Here is an 8,312-nt window from a genome sequence, read left to right on the forward strand (position 1 = left end):
GGTTTCCGCGTTCTCTTCGCTTCGTCAGCGGATTTGTGGGGCTCGCGGTCGTGAGCGTTACGTTACTTCTCTCGCTGGCGTCAACGCTGTTCGATTAATTGGTGGTCGCGCAGTTCGCTGCGCTTGCATTCTCGGCGGTGTTATGCCGATGCTGTCTTGTGGCCGGGTGTCCCGGGTTTTGCTGACTCTGCGGTGCCGTGGTTGGGGCGTCGGGTTAATGTCTCGTTGCTTTCCTCGTCGATGTCAGCATTCTCAGGTAGGTCAGTGGGTTCTTCGGACTCGTGATCGTGGAACTCTCTCAGGTCGTTGATATTTGCGGTTTTGTGTTTCCGGCTTTCGCAATGTTGTAATTTAACGATGTTTGGTGATGGAAAACTCTTGACCCGGTAGGGGCCGTTGAACTTCGGGGCTAGCTTTGCCGCAAAGCCCTCGGCGGCGTTTGAGAGGTGGTGTTGGCATAGTAGTACCAACGACCCGACGTCGGGGCGCCACAGTCGCCGGCGGAGGTTGTAATGTCTCCCTTGCTCTTGACTGGCTCTCTGGATGTTGTTCCGGACTATGGCGAATACTTCTTTCAGCCTCGTCGCTTTGCTGGTGGCCGTCTCTGGCGTACTTCCTGTCCCGGGCGTGACTTCGTCGTAGAGGGCGCCGGGGAGTCGGGGCTCTCTTCCTTGCAGGAGGAAGGCGGGGCTGAATCCGGTCGTCTCGGAGACGCTGGAGTTGAAGTGGGTTCTTCTTCGGGTTCTTCGGCTTTACGTGTGAGCATCCTGCCCACGGCTTTTCGCTGCGTGGCTTTGAGCTTCTGACAGCTTACGCAGCCCTTACGTACCGTCGCACGTCTCGGCGTAGTCCTGGCCAGTAATATCGTTGCGTTGTCCTCAGGATGGTTTTCCGGACGCCAAGGTGTCCTGCTGTTGGTTCGTCATGGCGTTCGCGGAGTACTCTCGTCCGGCCGTTTTTGGGCACGCATAGTTTCCACGGTATGTGGTCGTCGTCGTCGGCTCCGTGTCCTAGATAGCGGTATAGCTGCCCATTTTCGTGCGTGTAGTCCGGGTACTTCTGGGGTTCGTCTTGGACTTGTTGGATCCTTTGTTTAAGCCAGGTGCATGCTGTGTCGTCGTCCTCCTCGATGCGGGCGAGGGTCTTGACAGTGCGTCCGCGACTACATTCTGGTTTCCGGCACGATAGTGCACGTCGTTTTGTTATTGCTGTAGCTCGAGCGCCCATCTTGCTACTCGAGGGTATTCAGCCACTTTAGTGCGAGATGATCGGTTATGACGTCGAATCGGTAGCCTTCGAGATAGCTTCGCAGTTTTCGGATCGCCCAGATGACGGCGAGGCATTCCTTGTCGGTGGCCGAGTAGTTTTCTTCTGCCATGTTGAGGCGTCGACTGACGTATGCAATGACCCGCTCTTTCCCTTCGATCTCTTGGGTGAGGACCGCGCCTACTCCAAGGTTGCTTGCGTCCGTCTGCAGGCAAATTTGACGTTAAAGTCCGGGCAGGCAAGTACCGGTGCGGTGGTGAGCAGTGTTTTCAGCTCGTCGAAGGCGTCTTGTTGTTCTTGTCCCCATGTCCATGCTTTCCCTTTCTTCAGCAGCAGTGACATTGGTTGGACTACGGTGGCAAAGTTTGGGACAAATCTGCGGTACCACCCGGCCATGCCGGTGGACCTTCAGGCTGGTCGGCGGCCTCAGATCCTTTACGGCTGCGATTTTGTCGGGGTCCGTGTGGATACCTTCTTCGCTGATCATGTGGCCCAGTTATTTTATCCGGCGTTGGAAGAAGGCACACTTGTCCGTGTTGACCCGTAGGTTTGCCTTCCGCAGTCGTGCGGAAACTTCCTTCACGTTGTTCAGGTGTTCCGTGAAGCTTTTCCCGATATATGCGAACGCGAACGGTCCGCGCCGATAACGGCGTCGAGGGTCCGTTGAAACGTGGCTCCCGCGGAATGTAGACCGAAAGGCATTACTTTCCATTGGTATAATCCTCGGCCGGGTATCGTGAATGCCGTGGCTTCCCGGCTGTCACGGGCCATTGGTATCTGCCAATACCCGTTTTTATACCCGATACTCAAAATGAGTATTGGGGTATATTAGATTTGTGGTAAAAGTGGATGTGTGTAACGTCCAGAAGGAATCGTTTCCGACCCCATAAAGTATATATATTCTTGATCAGCATCAATAGCCGAGTCGATTGAGTCCTGTCTGTCTGTCCGTCCGTCCGTCTGTCCGTCTGTCCGTCCCCTTCAGCGCCTAGTGCTCAAAGACTATAAGAGCTAGAGCAACGATGTTTTGGATCCAGACTTCTGTGATATGTCACTGCTACAAAAATATTTCAAAACTTCGCCCCGCTCACTTCCGCCCCCACAAAGGACGAAAATCTGTGGCATCCACAATTTTAAAGATATGAGAAAACCAAAAAGAATTGTAGAGAATGACCATATCTTTTAGACTGCAGAATATAAATTGGATCGTATCATTATTATAGCCAGCATCAAGAAAACAATTACATTTTTTCTCGCCCTGTCTCTCTCTAACACACACGTAGCATAGGCGGCTTTGCTTAGAGTAAAACATTAGCGCCTAGATCTCAGAGACTACAAAAGCTAGAGCAACCAAATTTGGTATCCACACTCCTAATATATCGGACCGAGACGAGTTTGTTTCAAAATTTCGTCACACCCCCTTCCACCCCCGCAAAGGACGAAAATCTGGGGATATTCAAAAATCTCAGAGACTATTAAGGCCAGAGTAACCAAATTTGGTATCCGCACTTCTGTTAGATCTTACTATAAAACGTGTATCTCAAAATTTCGCCCCACCCCCTTCCGCCCACACAAAGGACGAAAATCTGTTGCATCCACAAGCTGCACATTCGAGAAAACTAAAAACGCAGAATCATAGATAATGACCATATCTATCAGATTGCTGAATCTGGATCAGATCAGATCATTTTTATAGCCAATAGGAACAAATCAATTTGCAGTGGCTACGCAGCGCCCGACGTCACGCTCAGACTGATTTTCTGTCTCTCTCGCACGCACTCTTTGTCGTGTCGTTTAATATAAGCGGCGTCTGCCGTAGGAGAGCCATACTGACTTAGTATCGGGTATAACCGTAGAGTTGCGGTGTCCGCAGCAACTCACAACGTTCCCCTCGTTTAGGTCTAGGGTCGTGATGAAGTGGGCATTTCGGAGTCGCTCTAGTATGTAGTTGATCCTGGGTAGCGGGTACGCGTCCTGGATAGAACGCTCGTTTAGCTGCCGATAATCTACACACATGCGCCATCTCCCGTCCTTTTTGCGGACCAGGACTATTGGCGCGCTGTGGGGGCTCCGGGATGGTTCGATTAGGTCTTCAGCTATCAGTTGGTCGACCAGTTCATCGATGATCCGCCGCATGGCTGGATTTTTCGTCTAGAAATTCCCGTATTTTCGGCGCGATGTCGGAAGGCCATGGGTCGGAGATTCGTTCCGAATCGTCCTCGGGTGGGTCGTCGATTCCTGGGTCGCAAGTGTGGTCGGGGTTCTCGGGGAGGATTGTTGTGTCGAATGCGCTTGGTGGTTCGACTTCGCGAGTGTATTCGCTTAAGCTGGCGACGACGGCGGGTGCCTCGATCATGAGTAGGGGGCTCGTGTGTGTCCTGGGGGGTGCTTGCGCGACGTTGTACTCAGCGTGATGTACGAACGTGCAACCACTAGTTTGGGCGATGAAGGTCACCGACATGGCTCCAGGCGTGGTGCTGGGCCGCATGCCGGCGCCGTACGAGGTGTTGCCCGGGAGGCGTTCCATGATGTCGGGGACGATCGATGGTGCGTCGGCTCCAGGTGCGTCGGGGTTCCGATGGGTGCCTCGTGTGGCAGTGATCGCCTTTCCCGGTTCCTGCCTGAGAGGACGCAGGAGTAGCGGGTCGGTAGGTGTCGTAGGATTCGTTTTTGCGTCGAGGGCGGTGTCGACGCGTTCGTGGGTCAGGGCGGCGGTCGGAGGTGGTACCTCGAGCTGGCTGCTGCGTGGCGGCTGTCGTTGCTGGGGCCGGGCGTTGATGAAGCTTCGGGACGCCCCGGTGTCGACCGTGTCTTCCGTGCGCCGTCCTCCGATGGTCACTCTCGCCATTATCCGGCCGTCGTGTACTTGTAGCGGGTTTCTTAGTTGGTTGTCTGAGGAAGCGTCGTGCCCGGCTGTTCCTGTGTCAGCTGGGGACGCGAGTCGTTTCCCGACGGGTCCCGGCGGCAACAGCTCACGGTGCGTGTTCCGCGCCTGCCGCACACCCAACAAAAGAGAATCGATGGGTTGGTGCAGTCGCGAGAAACATGTCCAGCTTCTCCGCAGAGTCAACAGGCTGCGTGTGGGTTGGCGATGGGGGTGGTGATCATTCGATGTGCCGTTTCCTGTGCTGGAGCGCCGGCCTGGTGCGGCTTCCTTGCGGGTTTCGAGGTGTTCCAGTGAGGTTTTCGGAATTGGGCCCGATTCGTCCCGCTTTCGTTTTTCACTTGTTGCGCCGTTGGTCGCGTGTACCTGGGTGGTTATCGAGGGGGGATGAGGGTCGCCGGTACGTTTCGTTCCTGGATACTCTCGAACTCTGTGGCCAACATTGTTAATTGCGTCAGGCTTCTCAGTTCGTGCCTTGGCACGTACAGCTGGTATGAAGGGAGGGTGTTGTCTTAGATCCGGCTAAGCTCTTTGGAGTCGTCGTACCCGGCGTGGTTCATGAGCAACCGGAGCTCGATGACGAAATCCTTGAACGGTTCGCCCAGCGCTTGTTTGCGGTCCCTGATCTGGTCTTCCAATTGCTCGAAGTACCAGGGAGGCAGGAAGAAGGCTAGGAATTCCTGCCGGAAATCGGCCCATGAGGCGCTCTGGAGTCGGCTGGTGCGGAACCAACGGTTGGCTCGGTCGGTGAGGAGCTCTGCCATGGCTCGCGGCACGTAGTTCATGTCTACCCGTACGAGAGGCACGCTCTTCCAGTAGTTCGACGAACGACAGTGGGTCGTCCTGCCCGTCGAACTGGATTCCCCAATTTCGGATCCGTTCCGCCATCTGTGCGGCGTGACTGTAGTATTGACCATCTGTGGGGCCATTTCCTCCTGCTGTCGGCAAGATCCTTCTCATGGGCGAAGGCCTTGGCTTCTGGGGCGGGGGCGTCGGTAGATCTTCGACGGTTATCGATGTCGGTGAGGTGCTGGCTTGCCCTCCATGACTTCCGGAACTTGTAGGCTGAGTTTGGGGTCCGTCTTCCGCTTCTCTGTTAGTGCTGAGGTGTCCGGCTACGGCGATCTGGCTCGTCCTGGTGATCTGGCGTACTGCCGCTCGAGCTCTGCCAACCTGACCCAGGCATCGTGTTCGAGGGGCCCGGCGACTAGTTCCGCGAAATTTCTCCGCAAATTTTCCACGTTTCCCTCGCGGATGAATCCGAATTCCTCCGCGAAGGACTCCAGCTCCTCTCGGCGGCGTTTGTGTATCCAGACGGTACTCACCCCTGGGTTGGCGACAAATTCTCCAGGGTAATACCCACTGGGCTGTTACTCTGTATGGGATTGCATCGCTCCGATTGTTACTCGAGTTGGCTGTTTCGCTGGGCTTGCGCTTTTCCTTCACTAGGGCACTGTGTCGCTGTCGCTGTGTCGCGCTTTTGTCTGCTCGATGCGCAACTCCTGCCGTTGGTATTGTGCGAGGTCGGGGTTTTCTTTGGGTTGTTCTCTTGTGTTCTTCTCTAGTGGCCGTGAGTTTTTTTTTTCCTTTATTGGACGTTGACATGCAATGACTGCATCTTTCAAGAGGCGATGCAGTTACTGCACCGTCAAGTGGCCCGTGTGACACCAGCAGAAGGCTGTTACGCGAGGATCCCAGGCAAAACGCAGGCCTCCTCCCGCCCAACCGAACGAGGGGCGCTGCCGCATGGCGCGCGGTGCGTAGCCGAACCAAACGCGAACATGCAAGAAAGATAGTTATTAGACTAACATTCGAGAAAAATTAACACTAAACTTACTAAGAAACTAAGCATGCAATCAAAATACAAATACCACTACAGTTACTAATTAATAAAAAGGTGTGTAAGGATTAATAATTTAATAAGAGGAAGAGAATTAGTGTTGGATATAATATGGTAGAGGGAATTATAATCCGAGCATAAGACCCTAAACGATTCATGCAAGGAATAATTCGATCTACAAAGTGGAAGGAACAACGGTATAAAATTTCTAGTCAGTCTAATAGGAATCGTGAAGTTTATGCGACTCAACAGATCAGGGCTGTCTATGTCGCCCCTGATCAAGTTGTGCATAAATATCACACCAAGCATTTTTCTACGGTTAACTAAGGATGGGAGGTTTACTAATAGTAGTCTACTTGAGTAAGATGGGAGTCTTACACCCGCATCCCAGCTAAGGCCCCGCAGAGCAAAGAGTAAAAAGTTTTTCTGTACTGATTCTATACGGTCCTGGTGTACTTTGTGCTGAGGGCACTGTTGAGTCCAGGAACGTGAGAATTGCGGATAAAACACAATCGCTTATCTTCATAGGTACTTAGGCGTTGGTTGCGTTTTATTTCCTATTTGCAAAAGGAGGTTAATACATTTTATTCTTATATGTAGGTAATATATCTACGCACGCTTCGTCTTTTCTCCCCGCTCTTTCTTTGACTTCCCAAACTAATGTGACCTTCTTGTCTTTTCATAGTGTGGGCATTTTTCTTCTCTCTTCTTTCTTTATGTAGGGTATCTGTGCCTTTGCTTAAAACTAATTATATCTAAGCTAATTTTTCTCGACAACATCCCCACCACCGTGAATCAAGCACGCTCGTGATTCACAATATGTCTAGCTTTGCCAGCTTACAGGTTGGGCGGTGTAGAACTCCAGCCGTCGTCTTTACAGTGGCTGAGCGAACCTGTCCGTCGCGTCCAGGCGTGACTGCTAGAATAACTCCCTTTTTCCATTGAGATCGATGAAGGTTCTTATCACAGATAAGAACAATGTCCATTTCAGCGAGTGGTGGCACTGGGTGATGCCCCTTTGTCCGTCTGCATAGGTCTGGTAGGTACTCATTGAGCCACTTGTTCCAAAATGAGTGTGAGATCTGCTGAGCGATGCGCCATTCCTTTCGAGTTGGCTGGTACATCTCCTCTTGTGGATGTGGTGTCTGGCTAGAATTGGGAGAACCTAGAAGAAAGTGATTAGGGGTTATCGGATCGTCTGTGGGGTTATCCAGAGCAATGTGTGTAAGCGGTCTGGAATTTACTATGTATAGTCTGTCCTTAGGAAGTTGTCCCATTAATGGCATTTTTGGTGAAGCTCTCTGGATTTTACAAGTCATACAATTTCTAGCTGCACGGCGAACCTCCTGTCGGCAGTGTGGTATGTAGTACTTTCTGCGTATTTCTGCTATAATTGTGTTTTCATTCTGGTGTTTCCATAGCTCGTGATAATGTCGCACGATCAATTTTGTAACGTGATGCCCTTGGGGCATTAATATTGGACGCCTGGTTTCTTCTCCAACCGAACATGCGTTATTAATACGCCCATTCATGCGGATCACTCCTCTTCCGTCTATGATCGGAGAAAACTTCCACAGCTTGCTGTTCTTTTCGATGGACTGTCCAGTCAATAGCGCCACCCGCTTATCATGAAATGCAACATCCTGTACATTGCGGATCACTATGAGTATAGCTTCTTCAATTTCAGCTACATCAAGGTAGACTTTTCGTTTGATCTTACGATAACACATCCTGTAGACCCAAGCGACAACTCGCATCAGCCTTGTAAATGAAGAGAACCTTTCCAGCAACTCCCTGAATACGATATTGACAGATCCATCTGAAGACATCTCATTGATTGATAACGTAAACTTGCTTCTTAGTTCCAGTTCCGTGTCACCAACGTCTGAAGTTCCTAGATTCCATTGACTTGCGTCCTCTTGAAGGAATTGAGGGCCTCTCAACCAGGAGGTTTCTCGAGTTCCAGATCTGAGTTTGGTGCCAAAGTCTGCCGGGTTATCCTTAGTAGGCACCCAATGCCAATCTTCCAACCTTGTGGCTTCAAGTATCTCGTCAATTCTGTGTCCTACATATGGCTTATATTTTCTGTGATCTGATTTAATCCATGCTAAGACAGTTTTGGAGTCGGACCACATGTGGACACATTTGGGGTTGACGTCGTGACCCTCAAGAATACATTTCCTGAGACGAGTTCCTAGCACTGCCGCCTGTAGCTCGAGCCTGGGTATGGTCGATAGTTTCATTGGGGCTCACTTGGTCTTTCCCATTATAAATGCGGACTTCCATCCAGATTTCGTACGTATGCGCCAGTATCCAACTGCT

General features: G+C 51.6%; 1 long non-coding RNA gene across 1 annotated transcript; it reads right to left on the reverse strand.

The window, feature by feature from the left end:
* Positions 1-6,506: 6,506 nt before the first annotated feature.
* LOC117191789 lies at positions 6,507-6,709 on the reverse strand. The gene is made up of 2 exons (XR_004474078.1): positions 6,608-6,709; positions 6,507-6,547 (listed from the first exon to the last, which is right to left on the reverse strand). It is a non-coding gene; the product is annotated as an uncharacterized LOC117191789 (long non-coding RNA).
* Between the last annotated feature and the right edge of the window lie 1,603 nt (positions 6,710-8,312).

This window comes from Drosophila miranda (genome assembly GCF_003369915.1).
Source record: "Drosophila miranda strain MSH22 chromosome Y unlocalized genomic scaffold, D.miranda_PacBio2.1 Contig_Y1_pilon, whole genome shotgun sequence".
Classification (NCBI taxonomy): Eukaryota; Metazoa; Arthropoda; class Insecta; order Diptera; family Drosophilidae; genus Drosophila; species Drosophila miranda.